Source organism: Peromyscus maniculatus, chromosome 2 (assembly GCF_049852395.1).
Source record: "Peromyscus maniculatus bairdii isolate BWxNUB_F1_BW_parent chromosome 2, HU_Pman_BW_mat_3.1, whole genome shotgun sequence".
Taxonomy (NCBI): Eukaryota; Metazoa; Chordata; class Mammalia; order Rodentia; family Cricetidae; genus Peromyscus; species Peromyscus maniculatus.
Window position 1 is genome coordinate 52,120,917 of NC_134853.1, and position 12,468 is coordinate 52,133,384.

At 40.6% G+C, this 12,468-nt stretch overlaps 1 pseudogene; it reads right to left on the bottom strand.

Annotated features, from left to right (window-relative positions):
- The window catches only part of LOC102908874 (thioredoxin-dependent peroxide reductase, mitochondrial pseudogene), a 55,495-nt pseudogene extending 48,509 nt beyond the window's left edge, over positions 1-6,986 (bottom strand).
- Between the last annotated feature and the right edge of the window lie 5,482 nt (positions 6,987-12,468).

A 12,468-nucleotide genomic window follows, 5' to 3' on the forward strand; every position in this document is an offset into this window, starting at 1 on the left:
GCCAAAATTCCTGCAATATTGAAAGGACCAATTTTTAAATATAGAACTATGAACATAAAACTAAATTATTTACAAAATATTTTAAATGGTTGACTGCATTGACACCTACATAAATTATGTCAATTACTGTCATATATATTAGAAATTCAGAATAATACTGTGTAGAATCAAGTGTGCACTTAAAAAATTTAAATTCCAATGTAAATAATTTCTTTTTTTGCGGGGTGGGGGTTCAATACAGAGTTTCTCTGTGTAGTTTTGGTGCCTTTCCTGGAACTCACTCTGTAGACCAGGCTGGTCTCAAACTCACAGAGCTCTGCCTGGCTCTGCCTCCCGAGTGCTGGTATTAAAGGCATGTGCCACCACCGCCCAGCTGTAAATTATTTCTTAAACATTAATTCAAACATATTTTTGTGTTATTTTTTGGCTAAACAATATGTTTGCTAAATATGTTATAAAGTAATTAGGATTTCAGTTTTTATGTGGATGATTTGTTAATTCTTTCTTGGTTGTTTTAAATTTGTCATAATTTTATTGCTGCACTATGATTAATAAGGCTGGTTGTCTTTTTATTGTTTTTACCACTTTTTCATACATTGTAAGCTTTTCATATTGATTATTTTAAAATGTTAGCTAAAATGTCATTTAAAATATAAAATTAAGGGTTTTATCATACTTAATGATTAAAAATAAATATAATAATGTCATTTAAAATTTTCGATTTGAGTTCTTTGAGAGTTCTCCACCTCTGTTTCCCAAATTCTTCACAGATTCAGCCCTCTTCTCTACTCACCAAACTTTGTTCCCTTTAAAACAAACAAACAACATCAAAACCAATTTGTGCTTCCCGAAGGACTACAGTCTTGGAGAAAACTATCTTTCCTTTGGTCAAATTAGTTGTCAATAGTTCCATGGTTAGCAGTAGGATTTCATGTCCAACTCCAATCTCCACAAAGATTTTTACAAAGGTTTTGCAAAGGTCTTATATATGCTGAAGAAATTTCTATGAGTTCATATATCTAGCTTCTCTGCTATGTCCAGAAGACTTGCTTGCCTGTAGTTACTCACTACCTCTGACTCATAAACCATTTCATCTTCTCTTCTGCAACTATTTCTGAGCCTTGAAATGAGGAAGTACTGTAGCTATTTTCCATTTAGGACTGAGCACAGGCTCTTATTTTCTGAATCTAGGCCAATTATGGGTATCGGTTTCACTATTCACTGTCATGAATAAAGGCTCCTAATGTTGTTCAGCTATTACCTCTGAAACATGTCCTCCTTTAGGGAAAAAGTTGGCTTATGGATTCTGTAAGCTAATGAAACGTACTATTAAATAATTTTAAAAAGTTACAAAATTCAAAAAATGCCTTTCCAAATTTGTAAAAATAATGAACAATTGATGAGAAAGAGAAGAATCTTCAGAGCTGACTATGAAGTTGGGCTGGAAGCTCCAAGGATATAGCTTTGAGAACCATCACCCATGTTGGGGTGAGCATTTTGTGATGCAGCTGCCATTGAGTCACTCATAGCTTTGAACGGACCCCTCAGTCGTGCTGTTGGAAGTAACTCCAAGAAACTCATTGATCCTTAGACCTGGATGAAATTATTTTTGGCCTGCCATCTGTGTCTGATCTAGGTTGAAAAGACATTGTCAAACCATTCTCAACTTGAGATTTTGAATCCATGGGAACAATACAATTTTAGGTATGTCTCTAAGGGTTTCTGATATTGGTTAATTGAAATGAGAATACTCATTTTAAATGTGGGGGCTTCCAAATGTGTGCTACTTCCTGTCTACCCAAGCCTTTATTGTCTTTCTGTTCTGCCCTCTCATTGGCTATCTTAGCCCAGTTACCTCATTTCTTCTTTCTACACAGCTCTGTTACTTTCTGTCTGCCTAAAAGACCTCCAGGTCTCTATGGTGGGTACTGGGATTAAGGGCATGTGTCACCATGCTTGGTTCTGTTCACCAGTGTGGCCTTGAACACACAGAGATCCTGCCTCCTAAGGGATTAAGGGCATGTACTGCCTGACTTATTGTTTACTTAAAATGGCTGGCCTTTTCCCCCTGATTTCCAGGCAAGCCTTATTTATTAACATACAAATAAAATATCACCACATTTCAGCACAAATAAAATATCACCACATTTCAGTACAAATAAAATGTCACCACACTCGCTCCCCTCTTTCCTTTCTTTTTTCTTTTCTTTTCTTTCTATTTTTTTTTTAAATCCAAGTTCTCATTCTAATCCTGCTTGGTCTGGTTCTCTTTTATGTAGACCTAAGTTTGAAATCATGGCAATCACTTTTGTTGGCCTTGTGTGCATTTTGACTTGAGGTCTGGACTGCTATACAAACCTAGTCTCTATTCTTTTTCTATTTTGAATCCTTTGTTTCTACCATGAAAAAGAACTTCTGCTTTGCTACATTGTCTCCCCATTATAAAGTCTTATTCAGGAATAGGTAGAGTAGGCATGTTTTGATATGTATAGAGTAAGTATAGTTGACTATAGCTATACCTAAGTTAACTATAATAAATATAAATAATTATTTAATAATGTGAGTTCAATCATTCTTAATTTATGTTTCTGATATCTTTATGAAGATTCAAATTGGAATATTCTCCCAGATATTACTTACTACATATGGAAATAGAAAAGGTTAGGAAAAGACAAATTATGGTGACATGGGAAGAGAAGCTTCATCTCAGGACTTGTTTGCCTGTCCCGATGACAGGGTGGAAATCTCAGGCACCACTGATAAAGCTAATATTGCTGAAGAACGAAGTACAGGTTTTCTTTAAACCAACACAGAAATGAGACTGTCTTTACTTAGGGCACATATCATGTATAACTTTGAGATTTTAGAATTCCTCTCTTATTTTTTAAGTCTGAATGAATGAAGTCCCCCACAAGGCCACCCTACAACTATGTTTACAAAAGAAAATACTTTACATTTTAGTCACTGGTGTTTAAACTATACTCTTTGAGCAATGCTTTCAAAAATGAGGGAGAGTGTCTTAGAGGCCTTTATAGGTGTAACTTGAGAGCCATCTAAGTTCTATATGTAAAAATTATAAAGACAATTTACTGTGATTATCCTTATAAGACCCCATATTCATGCTTGGGTCACTTATTCTTCCCCCAATTATCTCTTTTTCCATTAACTCCTGTGCTACAATTTCTATGTTAGAATGCATCTTAATGAATCATGAACTCTACTTCTTGGTCTCATCCTGAAATTCTTCTCTTCATCAAAACTGTGAATCCTACATTAACCTGAATGGAAGTCCTGACGTGGAAAGGGAGTTAGTTTTTCAGGCTGCTATGCGTGGATGGTTGTGGCAGGGGTGGAGCAATGTTTCTGTACTCCTCACCAACAGAAGAGTAGATCTTTCTTGTATGTGTTCTGTATGAAAATCAAGGTTCTGTTTTCATAATGGCACTTGGAAAAAATACAGTCATAACCAAAACATTACCTAAGTAAGATCTGGGACTTATTTTTTTAGGCTAAATTAAGTTAATTACACCCAATTCAGTGATATGGTGATTATGTTTAAAAGTAACTCATTTAAGAGCCAAATTTAAATATAATGTTAGAAACAAAGAATGAAAACTGAAATGTATAGTCAACCCTAGAAAAGGTTCAGATTGTGACTTCCCAAGCATAATGGAAGTTTGTCATGATATATCATTGAAAGAGGAAAATTCAGGTATTTCTAAAACTGGGTAGTCTGGAGCAATAGCCAATTCATGTATCAGTGTCCAAATATCATCCTTGATGTTTACAGCAAGAAATGATTTAAGAGAAGAAAAAAGTAAGATTTATAATTTTATGATTTTTTCTTGCTATAACTATTTGAAAATTAAAAAAAATCCCATTAGAATTAATCATAACATATTTAAAAACTTGTGTTTCATAAGAGGAATATTTATACAAGAAATTTATCTTTTATTTAGTACTTACAAGCTCAAGTATTCCCTTTACAGATTTGATATTTATATGTAAGATTCATTTATGCAGAACATTTATATTCATTATTCACTAACAATTTCAAACTTATAAATGTATTTATAATAATTGCATTTGCTTTTATGATGTCTTATGCAAAGTGTAGGAGACTATCTAAGAAGCATTGCCTGTTCTGGTCACTGAGGGAGACATAGCATCTGACATATTGGTATCTGAAGCTCATATCACCCTTTGTACTACTACTGGCCAATATTAACTATAGTTAGCATTATGCTTGCTACAGTTAGGTTGGAGTTGTCAATAATGGTAATACTTCAATTGAAATCAGTGTTTTGAATATCAGCTGAAAATTTCACTTTCTTAATGTAAAAATCTTTTATTGTTTATTTTATTGTAGTTATTACGGAAAACTAGCAGTGAATCATGGGACAATACAAGCAGCCTGAATCCACAGTTGACCTGCTGTTTGTTAAGGCTTGGCTATAGACATTAACATGTAATCACTAACTCCAATTAACATGCCCATCACATGGACAAGTAGGTTACATAAACTACTCATCACAACCCAGTCAGGTCAGTGATTATAATTTTACTTTATAGATGGAGAAATTGAAGTTTGGAGATGTAACAGCAATTTGTATATTTTCTACAGGCAAAATAGTAAGTGTGATTTATATGCTACCAATGTGATGGGGTAAAGGTTTGAGGGCCTCAGATGAATTTATCCTGTTACAAACATAAAGAAAAGTTTATTTCATACATTGTAAGGGGCAGACAGATGGGCTTAACAGATGCAACACAGACATTGGAATTCAGAGATCTCCCTTCTAGAAGAGTGGTTTGGTTGGGGTGAGCTACTCCACATGCAGTTTCTAGGCTAGTCATCCCTGCCATATGACTAAAAGGCAGATAAGATTGACAGGTGTTCAGGTGAGAATGGGTGTGCAAGGATGTTCATGTAACTTCTACCAGTGCAATCTCTGCTGTACAAATGGCACACATACACATAAGAGCAGTCATGGTTGCTCAATGTCTGGTACTGAGCATTAGGATCTGCTTCTTTAGTCTAGGTTGAAGTCTAATGTGAATAGATAATGAACAAATGAAGTAAAAATTCTCACTTTGACAATCAATTTAATAATATTGTATCTTATTTGCAATAAATTTTTAAAAATATTTATTATATATCCGATATCAACATAATAAAGGTAGGAGAGTGTGTTAGTAACTAGCTCACCCTGAAGAACTGGTTTATCATGATATCAATCATAGCTCAACAAACATAGCTATCTCATTAGCTGAGTGACTTTGCACAACTTATTTGCTGTCTCGATGCATGCTTCCTTAGCTGAACAGTGGTGATTGTAATAATAATAATGTCCGAGGTCTGTTATAAGAATAGATTTAATTAGTTTGTGACTATGACTCTATAAATCCACAAAAAGCATTTAGTTCTTGACAGTTAATTTAGTGATTTGGGTTATTGTTTTCAGAATTAGCACACAAAATTCTAAACTTGCATTGATGTAAAAATGGATGGATTTGCTCCCGTCAAGGAAAGCATTTGGGCTAACTGCAGATCTTCACCTCTCCCTCTGTACCCCAAATCTTACCCCAAGATCTATAGCAGACCACCTGTTTTAGCCTCCCTTTCTTCTCCTCTTCCATCTCCAGTGTATCACACAGTTTTTTGCCTCCTAACTCCCCTCACCACATTCACTGAATTAGTCCATCCCCAACTCCAGCAGACATCCCCTGGGAAGCTATAGCCCACTCCAGTAAGAGAAAGAGGTAGGCTAACTATACATCTTCACACCTCTTCCTCAGCTCCTCCAAAACCAATGCCCCAGTCTCATAACCAGGTCTACAGGAGACCGCCTGCTGTGGCCTCCCTTCTTTCTTTATTCACATCTGCAAAGCATCACAAATATCTCCCCCTCCAAATTTCTTTCTCCCCATTCATTGTTATATACCCATCCACAACCACAACAAGATATTCCTGGGAAATCTGTAGACCACTCTAGCCCAGAAGCAAGTAGGTTAACTGCAAATATTCCCCTCTCCCTCAGCTCCTCCAAATTCAACCCCCCAGTCTCATTCCCAGCACTTTAGCAGACCATTCCTCTCTCTCTCCCTGCTCCCAAATCCCAGGGCACTAAGCAGATCCTGGGCCCAGGAAAATTCTCTCTGACTGATTGCTACCAAGTACTGCAGAGACATCATCTGGCTAGAACCCAAAAGGAGAAGCTGGAATCAATTCTAGGCCCTGTGTTCAGGGTCCATGTGAGACAACGCTGGACATCCCTGATCTGTTTAGGGGTATGTATCCTTGTGTGGTTGCCCCCTGCTGTTTTGTCTGTATATGCGTCTCTCTAAATGATTGTGTTTCCATGTACGTCCCTCTGTGTGTTTCTGTCAGTTCTGTTGGTTGGAGAAACAGAACTAAAATTGAAGGGGGAGTGATCCGTCCAGTGACTACAGCCACAGCTCACCTCCAGGCAGTGCACATTTTGCCAAAGGCTGATAGGCTACACCAAGCTACTCACCTGTATTGTGGCACTCCCTCTTCCTGTGGCAAGTGTGGCCATGGCAGCAGCAGGCTGCTGCTGTTTCTATGGCGATGTCTGGGATTCCCAAGTGGCAGTGGTAGTCTCGACTTTCCCTGTGATAACCAATGATTTTCTCTGATGAGAGAGACACCTCTCCATTCCACCCTTCCCCCCGCCCCCCGCCCCTTGCCTTAAGAACCATGTCTCATGTTGGATATCTGAATCCTCTTGGCCTGGCCAGGTTGGGCAAGGAAACCCAAAACCATCATCGGTTCTTTCATCCTTGCTGGATGAAATTGACTTGTTCATCCCTTCCTGTCCTGGATCATTCATTCCGGCTTTTTTAGTGGCTTGATTTCTGCTCGCAGTCCCCGAGTCCTGGTACTGTTTTCTCTGTGGAGGTGGAGAGGGCCTCAGTGTGGTTTTAGGAGGGGAAAAGAAATCCTCCAGCTTCTTGTGCTCCATGCTCCTATATAAGCCTGCTGTGAGTAGCTTGTTCCTGGTAAGGGGGAAGCTATTCCCTAAGTTGTGCCAGGAGTTGGGGTAGTGTGGGGTAAAAAGGGCCAAGGAAAGAACATCCTGACCCTGACTTGCTCCCGAGACCAGGGTGAAAGAAAAACACCCTGATCCTGACTTGATTCAGGGACCAGGGCTTGAAATCCACCAATCCCTGAATATAAATCCCAGCATTCCTTGAGCTTGCCTCAGAATCAAGCTATAAAACCCCACAAATTCCAAGCCCCTCTTAGAAGCTCTGCTCCCAAGAAATGCTATATAAGCTCTGTACTCTGTTCACACTGTTGGTGCTTCTCACCCTGGGGGCAGCCATCATCCTGGATTCTTCCTTCCCAATAAATCTCTTGAATGAGTTTTGTTGTGTGGTGGTAACCCCAGAGTGGAGCCCAGCTGTAACAATTTTTGCCTGAGACAAGAGAGGAGCAAAACTGTAACACTTTCACTGGGGAAAATTTTTCCAAGAGAAGCATAACTGTAACACTTTCTCAGGAAAATTATGCTAGCTGAAGAAACCTTTCCCAGGGGCAGAACTGTAAACTCTATGCTTACAGGGACATTGTGGTATTCTTTGGCTCCCAAATGCCAGTATCCCTTTCCATCTGAGCTGCAATGCTTAATAGGTAGGCTTCCACCAATCTTGAGAAGATGTCTACAAACACCAGAAAATAGTTATAGCTTGTCATTGTTACAGCTCTGATGGAAAGATATCCCAGCAGTCAGGAGTCAAGGAATATCAAAGTCACACCACACAACAAACCTTATACAAGAGATTTATTGGGAGGGAAAAAACAAACAAACAAACAAACAAACAAAAAACCAGGAGGGTGGCTGCCTCTGCTCAGATGAGAATCATTGGAGAACTGATCACAAGACAAGGTTTATATAGCTTTTCTTGGGGTGTGGGGTGGAGCAGAGCTTTCCAGGGTGAAGTCTTTCAGGATGGAAGATTGGTGGGATTTCAAATCCAGAGCTTGTGCTTTTTGCTCTGTAGAGTGCAGTTAGTCTATGAAACCTGGCAGTTGGAGGTCCTTAGGGGGGTGGGCCTAGCTACTTGAAAGCCACCCCGGGGGGGGGGGGGCGGCTTATATAACCCTGATTTCAGTAAAGTCCAACTCCCAATGTCCCTCAGAGTCATTTCCTTGAGCTTGGATCTCTTGTATGATCTTCCTTCCCCTTTTGCAGTTTACTTGAGCACAGGTGGCACATTTAAATCGGGCTTTCCAAATTTATCACATAATACCTGGGTCTGAGGAGTTCAGCAGTTTTCCTGGCTTCTAGGTGGGTAGCTTGGTGGAAATCCTTAACTATTTGCTTTTCCAGACTTGTGAGAAGAATGAGTCTGCCATTCAGTAGCATCCACCATCTGGATTTATCCTGTGTGTCCAGTTCTTATTTTTGCCAGTCAATCTCACACCGGGTATATACCATCTTTCAGTGTGATATGGTAAACTGGGCTCTGGCAAGGTTACAACGACTTGTAGGGGCTGCCTGGTTCTAGGGCCACTTCCTTGGCAGGTAAGTCAGTTGCTCTGTGTACTCTGTCATCTGGAGAATCCTCTTTTTTTGTGTGTCCTTTACAATGGACAATGATCATCATTTTGGGCAAACAGATAACTTCCAACAGGGTTAAGGTTTATTCTCTATTTTCATTTTTATTTTCCCTCTGAGTATAGCAATCCTTCCCTGCATGGGCATGGGCCATGACAAAGCATATTGGCTACCAGTGTATATGGTGATAGCTTTGTCTTTTCCAAAGTCAAAAGTTTGAGTCAATGCTAAAAAGCTTAGCTCACTGAGGTGAAATTTCCATACTTAAAAGATTGTGCCCCAAAGAGCTTATCTTGGGTCACAACTGCTGCCTCCTGCATACCTGATTCCATTTTGTATGAAACTTTCTCCCAGCTGTGAACAATACCACATCTGGGGTCATCAATGGGTAGTACCATACTTGATAGATTGGATCAGGTGAGTCACCTAAGGACAGTCCTGCAGGGAGTTATTTTTGTGGCGGGAAACTATGAGGGTAAAGAGCTGACATCTTGTGGGGCCAGATGTGTTATTGATACAGAAACAGGTCTTGGCATTGGGTCTTGAGGGCATAAGACATCCATCTCTCAGGTAGACCCCCCAGGAGCACTGTCAGGAATAGTTCATGCAACAAAGTTAATTTGCCAGCTTCTTATACCAGCAGGGCAGTGGAAGCTATGGCCATTATATATGCTGGCCACCCACCTATGATCAGTTAAAGTCTCTTGGCCAGATATGCTGCCAATCTTTTCAAGGTCCCAAGGATTTTCATGAGGATCTCCTAGGCAATGCCCCTGGACTCATCCATATACAAATAGTATGTCTTAGTAATGTCTGGGAGAGTGAGGGCTGGGGAAGACACCAGGACCTTTTTCAATGCATGAAAAGATTCTCTGCTCAGTCTAAGTCCATTCCAAAGGCATATACCCCAATGCTGGTGTATAGGGGGTTGGTTATCTAAGCAAATTCCATTATCCATAGGCAGCAGTACCTAATCAGCCCCCAGGAATTTCTGTACTTCTTTTTTAATGTGGAAGTGGAGATTGCAGGATGGATGAAATACTGTACTGGGAAAGCATTTGCCCTCCTTCTTCTACATTATAGCCTAAGTAAGATACCTGAGAGGTGCAAAGCTGACATTTCTTGGCTGATACTCTGTTCCTCCTTTGCTGATACTGATGTTCCTTCTCTGTGGTTGGAGTTAGAACTACATCTATACAACAGAGTAGGGTACTCCCTGGATACCTACATTCAGGGCCCAATCAAACAATGCTGGTGACTCCAAACCCTCAACTCCTGGTCTATTGGCCCCATTTCTCTCCTCTTTGTTTTCCCAAGGGCAGTGATCACCACAAGAAAGATTTCATTCCCTTCATGTCTTTAACTGAATCTCAGTTTGGTAAATTTTCTGAGCAATTTGCCAAAGTCAAGACCTATTCATCCCTTTAAATCCTTCTAATTTAGTGGGATTTTTCGTTATGTCTAGGGCTGACTGCATGAAAAAGGCATTATTAGTTGTTTGTCACTTGTTTCCAGGAGTATCTGGATCTATGGGGTAAATACCCCATATGTCTCACAGAGCCTATCCAGAAACCCAGAGGACAACTTAGGTCCTTGAGTAACCTGACCTACCCAAAATTACCTGGTAGGATTTCTGGCTACAACTTTTAATCCTCTTAATAAAGATTTGTGAAAAAGGCATCCGTACCCTATATCTTAAACGAGTTTCTAACATGTTGATAAGGTTCTGTGGCTTCTCCAAAAATGGAGAGTCTGAGTATTCCAATTTTATAAATCACTGGTGGAGAACAAAACCTAAACCATGAATGGAGAAGGAGATGAGCCCCTTTCTGCCCAGACCCCTGCATAACTGGGGGTGGTACTCCCCTACCCTCCCCAGGAACAACTGGCTACAAGTCAGGCAGGGGAGGCTTACAGACTCAGGGGCTTCTTTCTCATTCTTGCATGCACTCTGAGGCCCTATGATGGTCTGAATGAAAATGGCCGGCATTGGCACGCAGGGAGTAGCACTATTCGAAGGTATGGCCCTGTTGGAGGAAGTGTGTCACTGGGTGGGGGAAGGCTTTGAGGTTTAGCTCAAACCAGGCCCAGTGCCACTCTCCCTGCTGTCCACTGATCTGGATGTAGAGCTGTCAGCCACCTCTCCAGCACCATGTCTGCCTGTGTGCCACCATGCTTCCTGCCATGATGACAGTGGGCTAAACCTCTGAACCTGTGAGCAAGCTCCAATTAACTGTCTTCCCTTCTAAGAGTTGCTGGGATCATGGTGTCTCCTCACAGCCATAGAATCCCTAATTAAGACAGGACTTCCCCTCTCCTCTAGAGAAGAGGATCAGGACCCCATCACTGAGTTAGAATCAATCCACTAAATAAGCTGGAAGCAAGGATGCCAGAACCCAAATAGGGTGAAGGTCAAATTCCTCTGGTGGGCCTGAAAGAAAATATTGAGGTTTGGAGGGTTTCTCTGCGTAACCCCGCTGGGTCAAAAGGATTCAGGTCCCCAGGGTGCAGGGGTATGCTAGCATAAGAAAAACCATTGGTTGTTATAGCGAAACTGTGTCTCAGGTACTACCTGCATTGCCATAGCAACAGCAACAACCAGCTACATTTGCCTCCAGAAGGAATGCACAACCATGATTGAGCTGCTCAGCATTTCCCATGAGCCTTTGGGAAATAGTGCTCTGCCTGATGGGCAGATGTAGCTGTTTTCTCTAGACAACTCTTTTCCACTTCAATTTTTGATCTGTTTTTTTGACCAACAGAAATGACAGAAAAACACACAAAGAGACAGATTGAATCATATAGCGGGACACAAAGTAAAGACAAAATACGATTAGCAACCACACATTCATACACCTGGACAGAGCAGGTGAAAATAGTGCTGTGTCATGTGGCTCCTGGACACAGGATCTCCAGTCCTGCCCAGCCTCCCTTCTTTGTTTTACTAATCAGATGACATCTATTACAGAACAAAATTACTTCTAGAGGTATTTAGTCCAGGTGACTTTTGATTTACCTTCTATTTTTCCTTTTGAGTAGAAGCATTAGGGTGCCGCCAGTGTGCATATCAATGGTCAGAAATTATTTTCCTGAGAACTTTGGAATATCTCAAGATATGTAGTAACCTCTGAGAGTCCTCTCCAGACAGTACACTCTTACCTACTTCTGGGAGTCCCTAGGCACAATCTCTGGCGATTCTAATCAAGACTTCTAAAATATTATGGAAAACCCAGTAGAGATGACTAGTCAGATACAGTTTAAAGTCAATTAAAAGTCTATAATCCAGCCTACTGGGGCTATACTCAGATATCTGGAGGGGGTGTGTGTAGTCCCCAATGTCCAGGCAATGAGTTATTTAAAGGCAAAACCCAAATTCTGGCATCTTGTTTGGCAGTTGCAAGGGGATGGAAGGGTGATTTGCAGTAACAAGCAGTTTAACAGAACCTAGGATAAGGTAGCTGGGGCATCTTAACTTCAAGTTCCAAGAATAGAGCTAGGCAATTTTCCTTGGGATTCTTACTCAAGGAGATCAAATTCTAGTTCAACCTCAAATGGTCTCAGTAAGAGTCAAGATCACAGATTTGAGAAAAACAATAAGACTGATAAACTCTTATCTAAATTATCTAAAAGCTGATGTGGTTGTTGGAATAAAAATGCCCCTTTAGACCTGTAAGGAGTAGGACTATTAGGAGGTATGGCCTTGTTGGAGTAGGTGTGGCCTTGTTGAAGAATGTATTTTACTGGGGGTGGGTTTTGAGGTTTCAGATGTTCAAGCCAGGCCTAGTGGCTCACTCTCTCTTCCTGCTGCCTGTGGGTCCAGGTGTAGAATTCTTAGCCATCACTCCTGCACCATGTCTGCCTGAATGCTGCCATTCTTCTTGCC